This window comes from Phragmites australis, chromosome 15 (assembly GCF_958298935.1).
Source record: "Phragmites australis chromosome 15, lpPhrAust1.1, whole genome shotgun sequence".
Classification (NCBI taxonomy): domain Eukaryota; kingdom Viridiplantae; phylum Streptophyta; class Magnoliopsida; order Poales; family Poaceae; genus Phragmites; species Phragmites australis.
The window spans coordinates 13008346-13033545 of record NC_084935.1 but is presented as its reverse complement, the minus strand read 5'-3'; the positions used below and the strand labels follow the sequence as shown (position 1 = coordinate 13033545).

General features: G+C 42.7%; 1 pseudogene; it reads left to right on the top strand.

Moving 5' to 3' along the window:
- Positions 1–364: 364 nt before the first annotated feature.
- LOC133892140 (protein SET DOMAIN GROUP 40-like) lies at positions 365–24955 on the top strand (annotated as a pseudogene).
- Positions 24956–25200: the final 245 nt, after the last annotated feature.

Sequence of the window (25200 nt, the reverse complement as noted above, 5' to 3'; positions counted from 1 at the left end):
GTTCATGAGCATTTGAGTGATCTTTCATAGAATGGCTGCAAAAACGTTGACCTATACAGGCACATGTCATAAACGGTTGAAATAGGAAGATTGAGCTGTGGCCCTTACATTCTAATGCTGCAACCACACATCCTTTTTGACGGAAGAACTATGGGGAAGCTCCCCACAGTATAATTTTTATAAAAGGAGAAGGTTCCAACACTGTACAAAGGTAAAACTAGAACCAAAGAGAAAACTTACCAGAAAGATGAAAAATGAGGACTACGACTAAAAAACTAGCAGAAAACAGGAGGGAAGGAAGAGTTACAAAAACTTTGAGTTTAGGCACACATTTGGATTTTCAGATCCAAATGAGACTGGGGCAATGCGCATGTTGAAAAGTATTACTGTAATTTTTTTGCGAGTATCTTGCATTGCCCCAAATGAAGGCCCATATATCCTTCTCATGAGAGTTATAAGCTGTGCTTGCTATGTGCCTCACATCCTTAAATGTTGCAACAGCATCGTATCAGGTTGGTCTATATTGTGGCGATGCATTCAAATGTCGCAGTGATTACTCGCAACTGTTAAGGTTCTTTTTTTTGGCTAAAGTGTATATTCTGCTGCAACGGTATGTCAGTTTGTTGCAAAATGTTTTTTTTTTTGCAACAATAGCTCTTATTTTGTTGTGCCAACATTCATTTTGCATTTGTGTGTCGTATTTCTCAAAAGATATTTTAGATGAGGATGCCCCCCCCCCACCCCCACTTCGGAGCACCACGGTGGTTTGGTTTTTATTGGACGTCTAGGTGCTAATTACCCAAAAAATCTATGTGTTGTACTGTAAAGCTACATTATTTACTGTGATGTAAATATATCTAGATATAGCATAACGGATTTGGACGTGTTATGAATATTTTAGTTATGGGTGCATAAAACACATGTTTGTAGAAACAAACATTTCTTATCTAAAGCCTACATAAAATTTTATGAGACACCAATTGTTTCGTCATTGTGGAAATTTGCATGAAAAGGTATTCCTTGTCTCAAGCTTTTATAATGTTGGTTTCTTTAGTGTAAAGCGTTACTTCGATTTATACCAAGTAAATGACACTAGGAATACCATTCAAGGCAATGACACTGAAAAATAGAAATGGACGATGTTAAGGCGAAAGGATAAAAAAAGGGTAAAATGCATATAGAAATGGATCATCTGAAGTGAGGATTAGGATTTAGGAGCACATTGGCTATAGCATATTAGTGTTGGGCTCACCACAAAATTGGGAAAAGTTTGGATACAGGTTGTGTTTGTCCAACACAATTTCTTGCTTTGGACACAATTCATGTGCTCATCTTTGCAAACATATAGCATTGTTTTTTTTATTTAATGAAGCTAAATGCAAATCAAAATTTGCTGGTCTTATCACAAGCAAATTTTACAGTTATCTTCACTAGTATAAGATACCAGTGATTTTGCTTTTGCTTTAAAGTACCAATATTGATAATTCTTATTTTCCTTATTATTTCTTGACTTAATCTTCTCTTGTAATTCTGCAGATACTGATGGTATGCTTATTGGCTGAAGTGGGGAAAGGGAAGAGTTCTGTCTGGTACCCCTATTTGTTTCAGCTACCTATCTACGACACTATATCGACTACCTTCAACGATTTTGAAATCAAAGCTCTCCAAGTATAGCTCGGTAGATCTTTCAACAAATTCTACATTATCTTTTGCTATATACAACAAAAGCATCCGTATATTTTGTTATTTATCAGGCTGATGACGCCATTTGGGTTGTACAAAAGGCCTTTTGAGCTATAAGATTAGACTGGAAGAAGCGACACCACTAATGAAAGAATTGGAATTCAAACCTAAGTTTGTGCGTTTGCAATGGTATACTTGTTTTTTCCCCTCAGTTTGTGCAGTTCTTCTTCTGGATTGATATGCTGCTTTGTCTGCTGGCTCAGCTATTATGTAAAATCTATATTGACTCAACATTTTATATAGGTTGTTTAGCCCTAATTCCTTTTCTAGATTGTACATCTTTGTTGTCTGAAGTTTCATTTTTTTTTCAACATGAAGGTGTTTTCATGCACAGTACATATAACATGGGATGATGCTAGTTGCCTATGCCCTGTTGGTGATTTGTTCAATTATGATGCTCCTAATGATGACAAAGCATTAGAGGAAGAAGATATAGCTGATGTTACGAATTGCCAGTAGAGGAATGAAATGTCGGGTTCATCTAAGAGATTAACAGATAGTGGATATGAAGATGCAAAACGATACTATTTTTATGCCAGAAGAAAATATAGAAAGGGAGAGCAGGTTTATTCTTATTTTTAGCATATCACATTATCTCATCATTTTCTTTTCTTTGGCCTTCTCTGTTTTCATACACTTGTGTCACTTTGTACAGATCCTTCTTAGTTATGGGACATTCACAGACCTGGAACTTCTCGAACACTATGGTTTTCTTTTGGGTGAGAATCCTAATGAGAAAACTTTTATCCAAATAAATTTGGATATTTGCTTAGTCGGTACTTGGCCAAAAGATTCTCTGTATATTCAGCCAAATGGACACCCCTCATTTGCATTGTTGTGTGCATTAAGGCTATGGATAACTCCTACGAATTGTCAGAAGGCCGAGACCTCGTCAACTCATGTGGGAGAAACCTCCCGCAGGGTGGATCAAATGCAACATTGATGGTGCTTTCTATGAGAACTCTACTAGTGCGACATGTTGTGTGCACCGAGATGAGTATGGAGACTTTCATGGTTCAACTACTGTTTGGTATGCGAATACACTTAGTGTCTTGGCTATGGAGGCGATAGCCTACAAAGATGGTTTGTTGTTTGTTATCGGGGGGGGGGGGGGCGGTAAATGAAGGTGTTCATGGAGATGGATAGCAAAGTACTCCCTGATCTTTGGAACAACTCTCAGCAACAAAAGTCTGAGATTTCGTTAATCATCGATGATATCAAGGAGATTAGCAGGAGAGTTTTGAATTTTGCTATTTCTTATACTAGTCGTGTTTGTAATAAAGCTGTACATTTGTACGTAAAAGAAGTATCATGTATTAGGGTTAGCTATGAGTGGCTTACCTTAGTACCACTATCGGTATAAGAGTGCTTGCTTTCATATTGTAATTACTGAAAACTAGTAAATGAAGCTCCTTGATTCCCAAAAAAAAATTGAAGAAACTTTGCAATAGTTACCTACAAATGTCGAATTTGATGAAACTCTACTCATCTTTTTATGCAAGATACACAATAGCACCAACTACAGAACAGATGTGAAGTAATCGAGTTTTGAGCAGGAGATTGATGTATTCCTTCGATTCCTCCGTGTGGAGCTGGATTGTTCTACTCACATTCAACTCCCAGCTCGACTTGAAAGATGGGAATTAGCTGTCCAGTGTAGATGCAACTACAAGAAGACACTAACCAAATGTACTAGCTGGTGCCCCACGCGTTGCCACGGGTGTCAGGAGTTCCACATATCCATGTATCAATAACATTTTGCCGAGCTACAACATATCCAATAATATACATGACAAAAGGTCCGTTGATATTGGAGGGATTCTTGGTCCGTTGATATTGGGGGGTGGGGTCATGACGTTAGCTTTTCGTTTCATTTGCAATTTAGGATATCATGCATATTTGATCCTGGTGATTGTGATATGATCATGATCCACAAATGCTGATAAGTGCAGTCATGCAAAAAGCATCACTGGATACTGTGAATGGAGAAGCTAACTTTGGCAAATGCAAACATCCAATCTAAGCTAGCCAGTGGACACGGAAGATGATGTCTATATAGTGATCTGGTCTCAATGGTTGTTCACCTATTCGGTGACTACAAAACCACTGCTAGTAGTAAAGCAGCAACTTGCTTATTTGAAGTTGACTTAAAGGTGCCCAGACATTGGCTGTATAATGAAATTAATTAATAGCACCATGACTACAAAACCCACATTTCAACATATTTAAAAATCTCAGATGAAGACATGATGTATTAGTTGACTAATTGGAGGAATGAAATTGCCAGACAAATCCTCAATAAGAACTATATCTTTAATATATAAAAACTACATACATACACAAATATGAGTGAGCCTCAAGGAACTATTTCAAGATAATACAAATTTCTTTACTCAAATTTGAGTGTTATATAAAGCAGAATAAATGTTTTGTAGCTCATTTGAAGCAAAAAATCAGACGAAGACGTGATGTATTAGTTGAGTAATTGGAGGAATGAAATTGGCAGACAAATCCTCAATAAGAGCTACATCTTTAATATATAAAAACTACGTATATACAAAAATATGAGTGTGGCTCTAAGGAACTATTTTAAGATAATACAAATTTCCTTACTCAAATTTGAGTGTTATATAAAGCGGAAAAAAAATGTTTTGTAGCTCATTTGAAGCAAAGAGACTACCTCTTTGCAACTTCATGATGCTAATGTAAGGACTTGTGGCCAGTTGGCACTTAGATTATTATACTGGCAGCAACCGCATGCCATCGAAATTTTTTTACCATGTATTTGGATAAAAGTAAGTAATAAAAGATGAGGAAAGGATATTATAACATACATAAAAGGTAGAAAGGACATCCAATATTTCAGAATCACAAAGGTGCAACTCAGTATCTACAATACTCCAACATTTATATAGAAATAGGGTTCATGAAGTACTTTGGCAGTGTAAGTAATTTCAATCATTACATGGTACATACCTGACATATTTCTTCACATTAAAAACATGCGCATTCCTTAGTGTGCTTATGCAAAGATGTCCTCCATCCTCCAAGCTGAATCTCCACTCCTTGCTGCAGGACTGCTTGTTCAACAGTATAAGACAGCATCAAGGATATAAGAAGTAAAACACCTAATGAGTTTCATAGTGAAAGTTCCTGAAAGTATTGCCATAAAATAATGACAAAGATTTTACCACAGACTATAATATATACGCAATACCATTTAATGTTATTTCCATATAAAATCAACAAATGCAGCCTCTAAAATTTGCTTCAATATGGACATCAAATTTTTGGGGGGCCATAATTCAGCACATGTTGTTTGGGAAAAACCATAATTAGCTGATGAGATGGTAAATGAGCTTCGTGAACCCATGAACAGCAAATGATTCACTTCATCTCCTGCAAGAAGTAATGAAGAGATGACAAAGTAAACGTTTTACCTCCATGGCATACAGAAGGACAAATTTATCAGATTATTAAAGGAACAAACCTAATTAAGTGATCCTTCAAGCATTCATTGAAAGGATTAGCAAAAAGAGCGATAATTGCCCTTGGAAGCATGGAGTGAGGTTGCAATTGTATTTAAGGGTTTCAACTCTAGGCACCTCACCTTTTGCTATTAAAATAACTACCGAACTCCCGAGTCCTGAGGTTCAAGCAGGGAAAATTCAAGCCAAAAATATAAATATAGACCGGAAGGAGAAATATTATACACACATTTTAATTCTTCATGCATTGAGATTTATTACGTGGACGAACAACAATATACCAGCCCAATGAATACCAATTAGAAAAAGAGAGGGATAAATTAGCAATGGAATTACTCAGTCATCAAAAATCTAACTTAATGCTCCCCAAATCATTAGCACCGCTGTTTTGTCCTCTTCCCCGCACTCCGCTGCCATAGGCACTGCACCTCCTCCAATCCGGGCCACCCGACCAGAGAGGATGGTGGAAGCTACCAAATCTAGGGCAAGACATGGCGAGGGTGGTGCAGGTTATCAAGTCTGGCTATAAACAAACAAAAAACAATAGGCATGAGAGGAAGAGGGGGGAAAAGAGAGATGGAAAGGTTGGAGGTGGAACCTGCAGCAACCGACAACGAGAATAGGGAGCATAAGAGATGGGGAGGTCGATGCCAGGAGGGAGAGGAGCAAACCGACTGCTGGTGCTATGGGAGGATGGTACAGGCTTCTCTTCCGTGATGGATGAATAGGGCAGTGGCAGGAGAGGGTGCATGGGCGGCAAGGGGCAGAGGATGAGGAGTAATAGAAGCAGTGGAGGAACGTGGTGGTGAGACGAAGATGGGAGTGGAGGAGGAGATGCAGAGCTGTGAGGTGATGGAGGCGCGGGAAGGGAAGACCGGTGAGGGTGGAGGTAGTCGAGGCCTTCTTTTTTTCTTCTTTCCTCTCGTCTCTTTACCTACGTGCCTTCTCCACGGCCTTCCTTTTCTTCTTCTTTCCTCTCGTCTCGCTATCTCGCATCTTCTCCTCTCGATGAAGGTAGAGAGGACTTGAATCATCCAAAGAGGAAGGAGGCTTAAGAATAGGGTGGATCGTGCGGCTGTAATTAAATAGCCACATGGCCACAGTGGGGCCGAGTTTGGTATACATAAACAAGGAATATGGTAGATTTCATACTGTAACAGTTTAGTTCACGGCCTTTCCTTGCGACAAAATCAACAATAATCAAAGACTCTAGTTAAGTACTAGTTCCTTTTTTTAATCTCCTGTAATGTAGTAGTTCTATTTTTTAAACTTTCCACTTGCTTAACACCGCACCATAAGTTGGTATTGTATTGCTGAATAGTATGTTTTTCATGGTTGTAGGTATGAACCTTCATGAACTTGTAAGCGTTTAGGTCAGAATTTTGTATCACAAGACATAGGTAGGATCTTATGATTTTTTTTTTAATTATGAGAATCCCCACAATTTAACCCAATTACTCATTTACCCGTAGGTAAATATCTAAATAAGGTTGGATATGGTTCGAATTTGGTACCTGCTGAAGGGACCAATGACGTTCTAATAGAGGAATGAATTAGGACACTTAAAACTAAGGCAAAATTAGCTGGATACTATCGCAAAAGTGCCCATATTAGAAAATACCATCGGTTGTAAGCATGACATATGGGCTTATGAACCACATGTCATCCTCAAACCAATGGTATTTTTCAACTTCTATTATTTTTGCGATGGTACCCAGCAAATTGCCCCTAAAACTAATCAGCTCCAAAAACTTCAAAAGATAAACCTATATCAATTTCTATCTAAATATACTTTAGGTTCATCTAATATGTCTACTCTACCGTTCAAAGGTTTTCCACCTATAGCCAAACTTAGCAAACTACACTATGAAGTTAAACATGCAAGGATAGATTGCAATAAGTAAATGCGAAAACGTAAAGATGGTAGAGAGAGAAAACTCGATACAAAGGATTTTTATCTCATGATATCGATGTTATAAACACCGCCTCTAGTCCACATTGGAGCAGCTAGCTAGGCTATAACTCCTGGATAGCACCCGATCTTGACCCTTGAGCCACCAAGGACTCAAGTGGGTAGATAAATTGCCTAGTTCTAAACTATTATACTCAGTAAATTGCCCAGTTCTGTATTGATAAATTGTCGATTTATCAATACAACTTATATCCTTTTGGCCCGTAAGGAATCGACAGTGATGGGCCAGCATATAAGCCCAATTCTATAGTAGTGTATAAACACATGTTGAACTTAAGGAAAGATATTAGAGCAACTGAGAGAGATGTTCATGAACTACGATCCAATAAAATGATATCAATTGTAGGGATTCAATTCAAAGATATGGTACCAATTGAATTGAAATGGGCTATATGGATACCATTTTAAATAAAAACAGATGGATCACAATTCATGAAAATCACATAAAATAGTCTAAACTCCATCTATATGTGTGCATATATATGATATGGGTGAAACATATCCACAACTTACATAATATTAAGAGATAGAAAGTTTAAGTAATATTATGCATTGAGGTAGCTTAAATGTATGAAAGAATTGACAATATACCAATTGACGAATATGTATTGCATACTTTCGGGGACTTATAGATTACTCCATGAGACTACAAAATATATCACTTGCAACACATGTTAGTCTCAAAATCACAACCCATAGGATATGCTCCCCCTAAATGAGTTCATACAAATGTTGAATACTTGTGAGAGATATGCACTTGTCATTGATAACAATAAAGAATTTATCCTATAGATTGGACTCATGTCACATAAAGAATATCAATTGAAGAAATATGCCATATAAAGAACCTACAACTAATAAACCATGTAGGTTACTTATATATTAGAGAGAAACATAAGCAACCTACCATAAGAAAAGCCTATACTAGACATCGTAATAAATTGAAATATTCATATGCAATCCTAGACATGACAAAAGTACTAGATGCAAAATAAAATGCATAAACAAAAAATCTAGCTATCATTACCTCTTACCTTTGGATATGGGATTTGGGTATATAATGATCAACATCTTTATCAATGTGCTTGATCTTGTATACTTGGCTTCTTTAGTTGAACTTTCATTTCATCTTGTACGTCAAGTCTCCAAATCTCCATGTCACCACGTGGATTTCAAGTCTTTGGAACCCAAATCGATTGGGGTCCTTTCATGCTTGTGATGACTTCCTTAGGCACCCATATAGGTTGGTTCCACCTGCGATCCTTTCTTCCAACCATATGTACAACTACTTTACCAATGTCCTTCTTCTTGAGCATGCAGTGGTTGCTTTTGGTCTTGATCTTGTAGTTGGGCTTAGTGTAGAGGTTGGAGGTTTTGTTGGAGAGATCCATCATCTTCTTCTTCTCCTTGATCCCCTTCTTGACTTGCTTGTATTAGAAGGACCTATGGCCTTCACGGTTGACCCCTTCGTAAGCTTCATCACCATGTTATACGGTTATCTAACGGAGGTTGGACATGTCCCTTTCCCTATAATCTTGCAAGTCATTCTTGAGCTTCTCCACTTCTTGCTTGAGCTCATCATTTTCTTGTACAATGAGATCATTAGATGATTCTACAATAACATTCTAAACGCATGTCTCATTGCAAAGGGGTGAGCAAGATAAATCGATTAATCATCACAAGAAGTGGAAGCATCTACCTTAGGATTGAAATTAAAGAGGGGTGGATTGCTTCAAAGGGACCTTATGTTGAGATTTAATACACTCAAATTTTACCTTAAGCTCTTCATGCTCTTTGTTTAGCAATTCAAATTTGTTCAAAAATTAGTTATAATTAGATACAAAGGTAGCATGAATATCATTAAGAGAATTAAATTTTATAAGTTCTTTAGATTGTTTCTTTAAGGCCCTTTGTTGCTCATTGGTCAAATCAAGAAGTTCTTCTCGAGACGGTAAATCCTTATCAGATTCATCATCACTTATATCATTTTCTATACCTTTGACCATAAGGTACTTGTGTAATGATTTGCATGATGATGACTTGCGTGATGATGAGCTTGAGGAAGAGTTTCTCTTGTAGGAGTGGATGGTGAATCTCTCATTACTTGAGCTTGAATCTTCATCTTCACTCACCTATTTCACATACTTGCAAATGCTTTGCATCTTCCCCTTGTCTCCCTTTTGTTCTCGAACTGTTTACCAGCCCCAAAAGGTCATTTTCTACTCTCTCAGCTCACCTGCCACCAGCCGCATTCACATCATCATCTCTCCCTAATCTTTCTTATGCCACCGCATTCACAGTACCTGCAAAATAATATCCTCCCCAACATCACCAAACACAGAGTAGTACTGATCCTCTGCTCCTCTTCGCACCCCTGCACGAACACCAGCATCCACATACACGACCACCACCGCTAACTCCCGCCGCTGGCTTCTCGGCCTGCAGCCCTGCTCGGCTACGCTCAGGCCATCACACCACGCTGTGCCGCCCAGCTAGCCTGGCCCACAGTGCTGTTATATCGCATAGCAATTCGGCCCATCCCCGCTGAGTCATCGTGCATGCCGTCCATCCTCAATGAGCGCCATCTTCCTCCTCTTCTACTCCCTTCTCCCCCTCTGTTCAGCACCACGTCGTCCAACCACTGTGCCACATCGCTCGTGAGCGCCGTCCCGACTACCGCCGCTCGACCACGCACCACGTTGCACTGTGCCGCTAAGCTCGCCCGGCTACGACCCCGTCTGTGTCATCGTTCCACCACGGAGCCTCACGCAACAACTGGCCAGCCTTACCTCTTGGCCCTCCTCCCCCTCACTGCCATGTGGGCCACCAACCAGACCGGCCTCTAGTCCGTGGTGGACAGCAGACTGAGCCACCCCCTAGTCCACCGACCCGTGAGCCATGTTCATCGCACAATACTCTTAGTCCATGGCCCCTAGTCCATGGTGCACCACCCTTGCGACTCACCCTTGGTTCGCAAGTCCTGTGGACCGAGTCTGTAAAATAGTGCCCCCTTTCTTTTTCCATGATTTTCTCTCCGGAAAATCTTCTGATGGTCATGTCTCCTTCGTTTTAACTCTAGTTTTGGAAATTGTTTTTGTTGATATCCTTTAAAATTGTAATCTACCTCCCTGTATGCTTTAGTTAGAGTGCATGTCGGTGTATCAGGAACTAGGGGTCCCCGAATAGCGGTCAGGCCAGCCATCCACCACATGGCGCCACCCCGCGAGGTCTCTCTTGTGGGATGAGAAAAGGTCAAGTCCCGGGAGAAGGTGCTCGGGGCCACGGTCGGTGGCCCCCGAGTACCCTAGTTCCCCGATGATCCACGGAATCCGAGTACCGGGAAGAAAGTGCTTGGGGAAGTGCCCGGTCACCCCCGAGCACCCTAGTCCCCCGACGATCAGAAGAGCTAAGTTCCAGGAGAAAGTGCACGGGGCTGCGTGCGGCAGCTCCCGAGTGCTCGGTTCCCCAAAGATCCGTACAAGAGTGCTCGGGAGAGAGTGCTCGGGGCTGCACGTGGCAGCCCCCGAGCACTCGGTTCCCCGAGGGTTCGTGCAAGAGTGCTCGGGAGAGAGTGCTCGGGGCTGCACGTGGCAGCCCCCGAGCACTCAGTTCCCCGAGGGTTCGTGCAAGAGTGCTCGGGAGAGAGTGCTCGGGGAGGTGAACAGTACCCCCGAGCACCCAGCACCCCAAGGACAAGGATGGGCATTCTCGGGAGAGAGTGCTCGGGGATGTGAACAGTATCCCCCGAGCACTCGAGCAGCGTCAGTTCCTGCCTTGTTTTGGCAGAGAGGCGTGGGGTTATTAATTGCACGGGTCCCGTCCCGTGTCATCCGGCTTGTCTTGGGATAACATCGTGAGGATCAAGGCCTTCCGTCTGCCGCGCTGCTGTGGTAGGGGAACAAGACAGGGCAGGCACGCAGGGTTGCTCCGCGGCTGCCCGGTGGGCCCCCTCCGTGGCGCCCGTTGCTATGGCGTTTATGGTGACGGGTGACCGGGCGTGCGACGCATTTTTCCACCCGCGGTCACTTCACCCAGAAGAAATGATGACGCATTTTCCATTCATGGCGTCTTGGAACTCGTGCCCCCTCCTTCCCGTTCGGGGCATGTCGCGGCCGACGAGTACTTAAAATAGCCAGCAACACAGAAGCAGAGGACAACAATAGACAACACCAACAACGGCGAAAGAACCCCAACCCCACAACGAACCAGACGAAGGAGAGAGCACAAGAGAAGCACGGTGAGGAAGGTTGAGCCCAGTTCCAGCCGAAGAACAAGGAGCCTCAAGCCCTTAGATAGACCCATATTCTTGTAACCAGCAACATCCTTGAGGGACTTCCTCAGGACAGTTATAGCATTCATACAGGAGTAGGGTATTACGCCCCCGTGCGGCCCGAATCTCTAAAAAGGGGTCTCTCGGGATCCCTGCGACAGGAGTTAATCCTCCGACAGTGCCCAAAGAATTTGTTATACATTCTGATCATGAATCATTGAAATATATTAGGAGTTAAGCTAAACTGAATAAATGACATGCTAAATGGATAGAATTTATCGAGTCATTTCCATATGTCATAAAACATAAGAAAGGAAAGGACAATGTGATTGCTGATACGCTTTATAGGTGTTATACCATGTTATCTCAACTTGATCATAAGATTTTTAGTTTAGAGACCATTAAGGACTTATATATTGTTGATTTAGACTTTAAACAAGTGCTTGAACATTTTAAAGAAGGGAAAATATGGAATAAATATGTGTTGAATGATGAATTGTTCTATCGTGCTAACAAGCTATGCATTCTAGCTAGCTTCGTTTGTCTTTTGTTGTTGCAGAAGGCGCATGGAGGAGAATTGACGGCACATTTTGGAGTAAAGAAGACTGAAGATGTGTTGGCCGCTCATTTCTTTTGGCTAAAGATGAGATGTGACGTTGAGCGTTATGTGTCACGTTGCACTACTTGCAATAAAGCCAAGTCTTGCTTAAATCCATATGATCTTTACATGCCTCTTCATGTCCTAGTGCACCTTGGGAGGATATTTCCATAGATTTTGTTTTAGGATTGCCTAGGACAAAGAGGGGGAGGGCTAGCATATTTGTGATTGTGGATCGTTTTTCTAAAATGACATATTTTATACCTTACTATAAGACCGATAATGGTATAACCATAGCTGATTTATTTTTTAGGAAATCGTTCGACTACATGGAGTGCCTAATACTATCGTTTCAGATCATGACATAAAGTTTTTGAGTCACTTTTGGAGATCACTTTGGAATAAATTGGGGACAAAACTGTTATTTTCTACTACGTGTCATCCCCAAACTAATGGTCAAACAAAGGTCGTCAACCACATATTATCGATCATGTTACGGGCTATTCTAAAGAAGAATTTGAGAATGTGGGAAGAATGTTTACCGCATATTGAGTTTGCTTACAACAGGTCGGTGCACCACACCACCAAGGTAAGTCTGCTTCAGGTAGTGTATGGTTTTAATCTCCGTGCTCCTATTAATTTATTACCTTTGTCTACTTTTGAAAGACTTAATTTAGATGCTTAGAAACGTGCTAAATTTATTCTTAAGCTACATGAGACAACTAAAAAGAATATAGAGAGCATGAATAAAAAGTATAGGATTGTCGGAAGTAAAGGTAGGAAACAAAATAAAATTTGAATCGGTTGATTTAGTTTGGATGCATTTGAGAAAGGATAGGTTTCCAGAATTCAGAAAATCAAAATTGATGTCTAGAGCTGATGGATCATTTAAGATAATTAAGAAAATAAATGATAATGCATAAAAACTAGACCTACACGTAGATTTTAGGGTTAGTCTCACGTTTAACATTTTAGATTTTAAGCCATACCTGGGAGAAGAAGATGAGCTTGAGTCGAGAACAACTCCAATTCAAAAGGGGGAGGATGATGAACCCATGGCTCCTTCAGATATGATCAATACTACTAATATTCCTCAAATCATACAAGGTCCAATTACAAGAGCACGTGCGCAATAATTAAACCACCAGGTGAACTCGTTCTTTGCTGTTCATACTTTCTTAGATGGATTGCTACTGAATCTTTGTGATGTTTTATTTCTTATGAACATGGGAGATGCACCACAACCTTCCACAATTTTATCTGGACGTCATCCCTCAAAAGACAAGTCTACTCAGATTTGAAGCTAAGCTCTGGTCGTGGTCAAAGTCATGGTCGTGGTCGAGTTCCAGGACATCATGTCAATAAAATGGGCATAACTCTTGCATACGGAGTCCAATGGAGGTGTTCTTGAACTTGTTGGAAAGCTATTGAAAAGAAGATTTCAATGGATCTAGTCTCACCCTTAGATTCCTTATAGATTAATCAGAGTCATTAAAATAAGGTGTTGCATAACCGTTGTGGGCCTTGTTATATCTTGTAAGCGTGTCGGGGTCGGAGTACAGGTTCTGTGTGCCTCTTTCCACGGCTGCATAACCCTAGATCGATATCCTCATGACCCCCTATATACACAGTAGCCATCATAATTTAGACTCGGATTTTTCTTGGATTATTCTTTTTTATATTGTTTCACCGTTTGTTCGGTTTGTGGAACCACAACTTGAGTATTATTGGTAATTAGCAGTATTTAGATTGCATCTACCTGTTCTTACTTATGTTCTTGATTCACTTACAGGAAATACCTCCTTGACGAGGTCAATCGTGTCTTGGCACGGTTGATAACCACAGAGTAATGGTGTAGTGGTCGCGAGGATTCTCAATCTATTCTAGTCAGAGCCTTTGGATCATCAACGTCGAAACTCCACGAATCGACTTATCATATTACCTTTCGAAGATCGAGTAAACGAACATCACTTGCTATATCTCATAGTATAGTCCAGCAAGGGAAGGTGATTGAAGCATCTCGGTATGATTCGCTCCTCCGCTTACAACGGTTTTAGGGTAAGCATATCAAGTGGGTACAATGTACAATCTCTGCAGAGTGTAAATCTATTAGAATAGTCGCGTCCATGGTCATGTACATGTGAAGTTACAAATTCACAATGGTTAATTTTGTGATGTGCATACCCCCTTGATGTGTGAGTGGGCAGTGCACTTTTGTTTTGGAGAAAGGTAGTTATATGCCATTGAAACTGGTGGACTAGATGTCAAACAGCTAAAAGATAGGAACTACTGGGGAACGGATAGCTTTTCCCTAGGGCCAAACAACCTTTATCAATCAGATCTGGCTTTTGTTTAACTAGTTTAAACCAAGCGTTACACCTAAATTCACACTGCATGTAAAACTGGCTTTACGCCCAAACTATAGCCCTATGGCTTTATCCTTAGTTACCTCTCTTATGTATCTACTCAACCTTTTGAAGTAGTGTTCAGACTTGTTAAGTATCTTCCATACTCAGTCTTGCTGCTTTTAGATTATTGAGATACAGATTAACCTCAACCCATATGAAGTTAAAGAGAAGAAGTCTAAGATCGCATCCGCACCTGAATTGACTGTAGCATTGGGTTGTTCCGCTTTGTGCCAATTTGTTCCGATGTAGGCTCTTTTGCTTGGCTAGTCTGTCATGGATTCTAGTCCACGAGATCATCGTTCGCTCTATTCAAATAATTATTGTATTTAAAATATATATTTAATATCATTCTATTGAATTTTGTACATATCAACTACTTGATATAGGAACTGATATAGGAGGTATAAGGAAACCTGAGATCAAGGTCTTACATCCTGCCTCCACCCCCTTTGCCCCCACCTCCGCCTCCGCTTACTTCTCCGACCCACGGAACCATGCTCCTCCGACAACGTAGCACCCGCCGCCATTCCTCCACCCTAGTCACTCCCTCCCGTCACATCCTGTTCCACTGCTATCAATGTAGATGTTTGTACACCACGTTGCGAAGGGTAAACGAGTATGCACGTGGGCGACAAGGTATCAATGGGTGACATGCTTTTTGCTCACTATTCACCCATGGGCATTCGCTGGTATACCTACGGGTAGGTAAAAGCTGACGGGTACGGATATAGCTGAGCACTTCCTGTATTCGTCATACCCAATTGACATCCCTACCTGAGCTTCTGATGTATTAGGCTCGCAGTTGCAATCTTGCTTAGGTCAGTTAACTGCGCTAAGAATTGGCTGAACAGGTTTACTGGTTCTGCAAATTCCTAGTGCTCCAAACATGTGAGTGGTTATCGCTTGCCTCACGGCGGATGGCGACAAACTCAGGAGAGCTATGTTGTTCGTGTGTGTTGGACCTCTGATTGTTCAGACCATATCAGACGGAGGATCCATTCCATTCCACGAATCAGACGATGGGTGCTCCAAGTTAAATCTGGAGAGGACAAGCATGATGCGATGCGGCCCTGTTCCTCTGTTCTGTTCATTCAATAACGCACTGTCCCTGGCTACGAGATGGATCTTACATTGTTCAATCAATTGCGAGAAACGGTTTTCAAAACTGACGCACTGTTTGAAGTTGAGAAATGCCGCCTATGCAGACAACTTGGCATGTGAACTTTTCCTATGTGGCACATAGGGAGTTTGATCGAGCACGTCCCTTGTAGCAAGGACTTGATGTGGCCAGTCCAGTGGAAGCCACAGCTTGTGAACCTATATGGGTCAACCAATAGCATGCAAGACTACATAGTAGACTCGAGCACAACAGGGCTAGTCCGACCTAAGCCCGAAGCCCAGCCAAAAAAGCCTAAAACATTACTTTTAATTATTTTGAAATGAAAAAAATACTCGGGAAGGCTGAATTGATTTAGGCGAGACTTTTGCTGGCCCGAGAGCATTACGGAGCTGATCTAGGCAAGGATTTTAGGCCTGGAATAAACCCGGGCTTATTGTTAGCCCTACCTGGCCTGTAAAATGTTAACATTACACCTAAGACGGGTGTACCTATCCAACCAAGCAGACCATTTGTCATATTGCAACTTATTCCCTCCTGTCATAAATATAAAACCATTTTCAGTAAGGTCTAGTCAAATTTTTAAAATTTTATCCATCAATAATTTTTGATATATTTAGTTTCAAAACAAATAAAATTATAAATATAGATCTATCTTGAAAAATACTTTCATGATCTCATAAATTTATTGGACTTTATAAATATATTTTAGTAAAATAATGGTCAAAAGTATGCATCAAAGATCGTATCATGTTATCAAGACGTATCATGTCCAAAATATCAAGTATTTTTTTACCGGAGGGATTACCGTATGCTAGCCAATATCTTCCGTAATTGTGAGGAAACATCCAAATAATATTATAATTAATCATTAAGTCGATCATTTGGGTAATCATGACTACAATGATTAATCAGAATATCACCTTTAATCAGAGAGAGGGAGGTGGGGCTGCTGGTAGGGAAAAAGGAGGGGGTGGGCCAGCCAAGATGGGGCCCACTTTTAAGAGAGAGGAGCTAAAAACTGCTGCTAAACTTTATAAAAACTTGTGCAGTGATTAACTTCTAAGTGAGACTTAAACGAATAAAAATTCTAACGTCGATTATTCTAAAATACATAGCAAATATCAAACCACCTTTTAAATTTAACAAGAAAATATAAAATGCTTAACAATTAAACATGATAATTATGATGCTAAATTATGTTTACATGATTAGAAAAATGGATGTGACAAATCTCCGCCCTTAAAGGAATCTCGTCCCGAGATTCGGGTGAGAAAAGGGGAGAGTATGGCGAAACTAGGAGCTTCATGACTTACGCAACAACCACGCTATGGGAATTGGAAACTAAAGCAACACTCACAAATTGGAGAAAAACTTAGGATAATCGGCACGAACCCGATCTTCCCGTTCCCATGTTGCTTCGTCTTCAGAGTGATTACTCCATTGCACATTGAGAATTTTGAAAATGTTGCGCTGCGTCTTCCATTCGGCTTCATCAAGGATGTGGATTCGATGCTCATGATAGGAAAGATCAGGCTGCAATTCTTGGTTTGCAACTTCAATGACTTCGGTTGGAACTCGAAGGCATTTCTTCAACTACGAGACGCAGAACACATTGTGCACGGCGAAGAGGGATGGAGGTAGCTCTAGTTGATAAGCCACCTCACCATACCGGGTAATTCGGAAAGGTCCCACATAACGAGGCATCAATTTAGCTTTTATTCAAAAATGTTGCGTTCCTCTGAGAGGAGAGACCTTGAGATAGACGAAGTCTCCAATATTGAATACAAGCTCACGCCGACGACGATCAGCATAGCTCTTCTGTCGAGGCTGAGCCATGAGGAGACACTTGCGAATATTCAGAACATGCTCTTCTGCCTCTTTAACCAAATTCGGGCCTAAAAAAGCTCTTTCATCGGATTCGGACCAATTCAACGGGGTTCGGCACCTTTGGCCATAGAGTGCCTCAAAAGGTGACATTCCAATACTTGACTGGTAGCTATTATTGTAAGAATACTCCACGAACAGCAAGCATATGTCCCACCTCTTCCCATATGTGAGAACACACGCTCGGGGCATGTCTTCCAGAATTTGATTCACCCTCTCAGTTTGACCATCGATTTGAGGATGATATGCGGTGCTATGGAAGAGCTCGATTCCTATGGCTTCATGAAGGCTATTCTAGAAATGAGAGGTGAACTGAGTGCCTCGATCGGAGATGATCTTCTTCGGAATCCCATGCAGGCAAACAATTATGGTGAGGTACAACTCCTCATAGTTCTTGTCACTGCATCAAGTCTTCACAGGAAGAAAATGTGCTGACTTTGTGAGTCGGTCCATAATGACCCAAATCGAGTCATACCCCTTAGGGGTCTTTGGTAATCCGGTAATGAAATCCATACCGATCTCCTCCTACTTCCAGGAGGGGATAGGTAAGGGTTGGAGCGTACCGGCTAGCTTAAGATGCTCGGCCTTCACTCTCCGCAAACATCACACTTAGTGACGTATCGAGCGATTTCTCGTTTCATGCGAGTCCACCAGAATCTTGGCTTGAGATCTTGGTATATTTTTGTACTCCCGGGATGAATGGACAACAATGAATCATGAGCTTCATCCAGAATCTTCTTCGTCAGCTTTAGAACTTTGGGGACCACTACTCTCTTCCAAACCACAGGACACCTTTATTGTCTAGTGTAAAGCATTTGGCTTGCCCTTCCTTGAGCATGCCATGTATCCTCTCCATGCCTCTATCTTCCTTCTGAGCCTCTTTGATTTGGTCGAGGAGGGTTGACCTTATCTCCAAGTTGGAGAGATAACCCTCCGGAACCATCTCGAGTCCAAGCCTCCTAAAATCATCACAAAGGGTGGAGCTCTCAGGCGAGACCATAACATAATTGCACTGAGCTTTCAGGCTCAAGGTATCGGCAACAACGTAATTGTGAGGAACCGAAACTTCTGATATAAAAAACAAACTTTCGATACCTTCCAGAATACAAAGTTTTGCGAATAACTTATGTCATTTCGATTTGCATGTTGAAATTTAAGCCACCTAAACATGTAAATGCACTAAGACACTGGTTCTAAACCTAATTTACTCACTCTAAAAGCACGAACACTAGCTATTGCTCATCCAAACATTTCTTCTAGCTCAAAATTACCTCAAGAATGAAAATGTGCTTCGCAATCCTTCGTTCGCAGCTGCAAAACACGAATCCTACCCATCCAAACTGCCATTCTCACCAAGGAAAACCTAAAGGACTTACCCAACGTCTTGTGGAGGTTGGTGGTCGTCGGTTTGAAGGGGAAATCGGAGGGGAAAGAGGCTTGGAGACACCCAAGCTGCTGCAATTTTCAGAGAAAAGAGAGTGACAAAATTGATTGCAAAACCTTCCAACTTTCATGCATGTGAAAGATTCTTGGATGGATTGGAAGCTAAGAAAGAGGGGGAAACAGTAATATAACATGCCTACCACGAATCTTGTCCTTGAGGGCAGATTTTGGGAGGAGAAGAGAGAGTTTGAGGGAGAGGGAGAGCTGCTGTCCTTTGCTCTGTCCAGCTGAGAGAGAGAGAGCAAGTGAGTGAGGGAGAGTGAGTGGGGGAGAGAGGGAGGTGGGGCTGCTGGTGGGGGAAAAGGAGGGGTGGGCCAGCCCAAGATGAGGCCCACTTATAAGAGAGAGGAGCTAAAAACTGTTGTTGAACATGCAGTGATTAACTTCTAAGCGAGACTTAACTAACAAAAATTCTAAAGTTGATTATTTCAAAATACATAGCAAATATCAAACCACCTTTTGAATATAAGAGGAAATTCCAAAATGTGTCATACCTAGTTTTAACAGCCAAAACCAGATGCGGCTTATGTGTGCCCAGGATGTTCAACACACATAAGGACGTCATAGGTGAAGTAATAAAAGCAATACTTTTATTAAATAAATGTTAAACTCTTACAATAATTGACATATATTATCTTCTATGAAGATATCTGCAGCAGAACAAAAGCACTGGTGCCCAACAACATCGCAGGCAATCGACTGGGAGACACGCACCTAGAACGTCATAACCGCATCATGATAGTCTTCAACATCTTCACTCACTAAGCAGCACCACACATATCACATGCATAGGGAAAATAGCAATTGTGAGCACATGACGCGCTCGCAAGTGTGGGAAAGATAATGATATGCAAGTTGATATCAAGAATAGGCTAACACATGGTATATTGCGTAAATGCGAGTAATGAAAAGGTATTTGGACTCAAAAAGCATTAAACAATCATTAAACATATGGTGATAAAAAACCATCGTGAGGAACTACGTGAAGACGATCACTGCTACTATGACCGCAGATCTACAGGATGAGATGGTCGATATGATTCCCTTGCTCGAAGAGACAAGCATGGCAGTCCTCCACCACCTCCTCCTGAAGGCTTTTGTACACGAACTCCGGTCGATTCGATGGCCCAAGAATTTCAAAGTGGGCCCGATCCAGAAATACGATGGGAAGATTAATCCCAACGAATGGTTGCAAATCTACACCACTGTAATTCAAGCAGCCGGTGGTGATAATCGAGTAATGGCCAATTACCTATTAACCACCCTTGATGGACCTGCAAGGTCCTGGTGCTAAACTTGCTGCCCAGCTCGATTTGTTCATGGGCAGATATCAAGGCTCAGTTCATAGCCAATTTCCAAGGAACATTCGAGCGCCTAGGAATGGAGAACGACCTCCACCAGCTGCACCAAGGTGAAAACGAATCTCTTTGAGATTTCATCCACAGGTTCAGTGACAAGTGTAACATGTGTCGAAGATTAGTTCCCGATAATATGTCCGTAAATTGACTGGGAACCTTCAAGGATAGGAATTAATCATGAAGCGAGACAAACAAAGTATACATGTTCAGGCTTCTGATTGGAGTAATACCCTACGTCCTGTGGGGGGTGTTGCTGCATTGTATTGATGATCTCGAGTACAAGCAAGGTGGCTAAAACTATTACAAGGAGTTGATTGGATCTAATATATCCTAGGGCTAAAGTCATCGAGTAACTCCTCTGTTGTTGTCTTTCCTATTGCTCGTTGTCCTTCCCCCAGCCTTTTCACCTTATATAGGGGTGGGGTACCAACTCCTATCCAGCCGTAGTCGACAGGGAGTTGTCTTCATTGACATCTATGTAGATAGATATATTTTGAATACAGGTCGAATCGGGTTGGGTAACCTTCTTGGTATGTACTTTCTTGATTCTGGGTGTATCAGGTACCGCTGCTTCGGTTTCGTGATATCTGGAGTTGCCGAATATGCATCTGTCGTTGAATCAGGAACCGAGGGTCCCCGAATCCCGAGGCCAGGCCAATAATCCGCCACGTGGTGCCATCCCGCGGAGTCTCCTCCATGAGGCAAAAAGATTAAGTCCCGGGAGAGGGTGCTCGGGGCCACAGTCAGTGGTCCCCGAGTACCCAAGTTCCCCGATGATCTGCGAAGTCTAAGTGCCGGGAAGAAAGTGCTCGGGGAGGTCTACGGTGACCCCCGAGCACTTGAGTCCCCCGACGACCAGGGAAGCTAAGTACCGGGAGAAGTGTGCCCAGGGCCGTGAGCGGTGGCCCCCTGGGCACCCAAGTATCCTGAGAACCCACTAAAGGAAGTTCTGGGAGAGAGTGCTCGGGGCTGCGTGCAGTGGCCCCCGAGCACTCGGTCCCCCGAGGATTCGTACAAGCGTGCCCGGGAGAGAGTGCTCGGGGAGGTGAACAGTAGCCCGCGAGCACTCGGTTCCCCGAGGACCAAGAAAGGGCAATCTCGGGAGAGAGTGCTCGGGGAGGTAAACAGTGACCCCCGAGTACTCGGTTCCCCGACGACCCAGGAAGCCCCCTAACAGTGGCCCCCACAGGGGCCCACTGATGAGGTGTCAGCCAGTCAAAGGCCCGAAGCCACATTTAAGAGCGCGCGTGGCCTGTCACCTCCAACTGCTCCCGCCACGCTCGGTGTCAGTTCCTGCCACATTCTGGCAAAAGAGCGTGGGGTCATTAAATGCACGGGTCCCATCCCGTGCTATCCGGCCCGTCTTGGGATAACTTCATGAGGGCCGAGGTGTTCCGTCTGCCGCGCTGCTGTGGCAGAAGAACAAGACAGGGCGGGCACGCCGGGCCGCTCTGCGGCTGCCCGGTGGGCCCTCTCCACGTCGCCCGTTGCCAGTGCATTTATGGTGACGGATGACCGGGCGCGGGGCGCATTTTCCACCCCCGGTCACTTCGCGCAGAGGCTATGATGATGCCCTTTCCATTTATGGTGCTTTGGACTCGTGCCCTCCCGTTCGGGGCACGCTACTGCCAGCGGGTATTTAAAGCAGCCGGCAGCACAGACAAAGACAGGTTCAATATCGGAACAGACGCAAAACAATCTCTGAGCAATCCTAGAGGAAGTGGGTAGAGAAGGGAAGAGAAGCCCAAGAGCACCCAAAGCCAACAGATACACACAGACTGAAGAACAAGGAGCCCCAGGCTCTAGGATAGACAAACATTCTTGTAACCAGCAACATCCTTGAGGGACATTCTTAGGGCATTTATAGTACCCATACAGGAGTAGGGTGTTACGCCTCCGGGCGGCCCGAACCTGTCTAAACACTAGTGCATTTACTTCGTTCCGCACTAGATCATTCCAACCCGCCGGCCATCGCATTTACACCCATTTATTTCTCTAGCAAACATATTCAGGATCATCCCCCCGGCTGAATCTCTAAAAAAGGGTCCCTCAGGATCCCTGCGACAGGAGTTAACCCTCCGACAGCGTCGTATATACCCTATCTGTATATGATGTACTCCTTATGTGTATATACCCCAAAGTTAGATATTGGACAGTAGCCCCCTACCTCTACTCCGGAGGAGAGGTTTCCATAAGCACCCACTCAAGTACTACCAAGTTTAAGCTTGGTCGAGTAAAGTGGATCTAGCTCATAGCCGAAATAATTGAGTATGAATGGATCCTTCCTCGAGTATCAAGTGAAAGCTTAGTCGAGTCGAGCACGCTGTGGCTAACCGCACTCGAGACTTGAAGAAAAATATTTAAAGAACTCAACTGATCGACACCAGACTCCGAGTAGAGTTAAAAAAACCTTTCAAAATTTGAAATGGCAGGTATAAGCACATTTAATGCAGGCAAAAAGGTGTGCAGAGATTCGCACGTCATCATCATTCCTTTTTTCGTGCCGGTCGAAGCATTGTAAAGGTGGGAGTGATTGAACCGATGGTAACTTTTTGATTATTTACCCGTAAGACCTGTACATGCAGCAGCCATTCCTCATCATTGCCCCCAATCTTCCTGCACAAGCCTCTCAGCACTCTCCGCCTCAGCACACACCACCGCTAGAAAGAAGTTTAGATCCATGGATCCCAACTCTTCCTCGATGATTCTGACTTCCTCCTCGCTGGAAAAGTGATCAGACGCAGTAGCTGCCGACGCCTCACTAGATCAGTATGACGAGGTGAGGTTCATGATTGAGGCCTAGACACCCTCAGCTATGCAAGAAACTCAGCTGGCGAAACTCGAAGCAGAAGGAGTGGTGCCGCCATGCAGCCTAGTCGAATGGAGGATGGCATCGGGTGAGAGATTCTCTTCCTGCAAGATTGAGCACGACTTCGTAGTTTTTGAGTCTTTCTTCCATTGTGGTTTTAACATCCCTCCTTCCAAGTTCCTTCTCAATGTGCTCGATCGATACCAGATTGAACTCCACTATCTGAACCCCAATTCGGTCACCATGTTGAGTGTTTTTGTTCATCTTTGTGAGGCTTTCCTTGGCATTGAGCCAAGCTTGAATATTTTTTAGTATTTTTATAAACTGAAGAGGATTACCAAAAATAAATGTGTCGGGGATGTGGTTTCTAGTTGAGGAGTGGAATGAAAAAACTCCTATATCTTGGTTCCCATAACTTCCTCTTGGTCGAAAGATTGGAAGAAACTTTGGTTTTACGTCTCCAATCTTGACCACTTTGGTTTTCCTTTAGTGTATAGAGGTCTTTTTCCTGTCCAAAATCTTTCTTGCATGCAAGAGTATCGAGAGTTCGGCCACACCACCTACTTCGCCAACAGGATTGGCATGCTGAGGCAATTTGGCCTTACTGGGTGGCATGTGGCCAAAGACTTTATTAGTAAGAGACTGAGTTATAGGTTTTCTTTCGGTCATTCTACTAATGACAAGTTTGCATGGGTTGCTTTTTTTTAAGGGGACGTCTGGCGCATCCTTGCAATCGCCAACTCGAGGGACTGTCATGACTGATGACTCAACTAGAGAGGTAATTTCAGTCGAATTATCGCTCTTTAGTTGGTCATACTTTCACTCGATAATGCATTCTTATTATCTGGTTCTTTGCAGGCTACTGATGCCTTGACCTTGCCTAGTTCATGTGTAACTCCTCGACCGACTCCGCCTGTCGGACCCAGAACAAAGAAGGTGACCACAAAAAGGCTAAAGTGAAGCATCATTTCGCACTTTCCTATTTCAAAGAGGTTTGTCCTGGATTCTGATCTCGACTGGTCGATTGGCAGTCCTTTCTTTTCCTCTACTCTTATTCTGTTGATTGCAGACTATCGACTGAGGTGCAAACCAAGGCTGCCAGCGTCTCGACTAGTCATCCAGGGCTAACTCCCTAGTTGACTCATCCTTGGCTCCAATTAGAGATCCTGCCTCAAGCGCGCCCGTAGAAGACCCGCAACTATGGGGAAACGGAACTTCAATATCAATCCTGACAGATGATTCGTGGGTGGCGATAAAAACTCTTCTCCAGGTTACAAGCGCTCAAGTAGCTACCGCCGAGGCCAATCACCACAAGAAAATCAAAGCCAAGAGGGAGAAAATTGAACGTAAGTCTGCCCCTGATCACAAGTGCATGATTCGATTATTGGGTGACTAACAAAGAATTAATATTCAGTTTACCTTTTTCAAGCCTTGAGTCCTCCTATAGCAACAAAGAAAAACTTCTTGCTGATGCAATGAAGAAGGTTGACGACGATGTCAAGTATCGGGAGAGACTCAGAAATCAAGTGAACACCGCCCGAGCTGAAAAGAAGGCGATGATGGCTGAAAGGGATGCTGCCATCGCTCATAGGGATGCTGCTGTCCTTGCTCTTCAAGAGCTGAAGGACCAGACCCTCGACCTCATGTCCCAAGCAGCCTCTGCAAGCACTGCCACATTGCTAGGTATTCTCAAGAGCTATAACCCTACGCTCGATACCTTATTGGTGATTGTCGGGTTTAATTGCACTAGCGAGGAGTCTAGAAAGCTTGTAGAAAGCGTCCAGCCGGTAGTTCCAGCTTTTGTCGAGTCATTGAGGCTCAGTTTGCCTAGTGATGATAGTGAGGGGAGTCCCTCAGACTGATGGTCCATCCTATTTTGGCACTTGTAAAACACATTTTATGATCTGAGAATGCACACAGCAAGACTACACTTTGCCAATCTATTATGCTTTTGTCATCTATTTCCTTATCGATGAAATAGGATTAGCATAAGTAGATACAATAACTAGTATGTTGTTATTGTTCTCAAGACCATAGATTACGCATCTGTTAACACCTAAAATCTTAACTAAACAAGGCATTAGATGCGTGGCCCTCGAGTACTCGA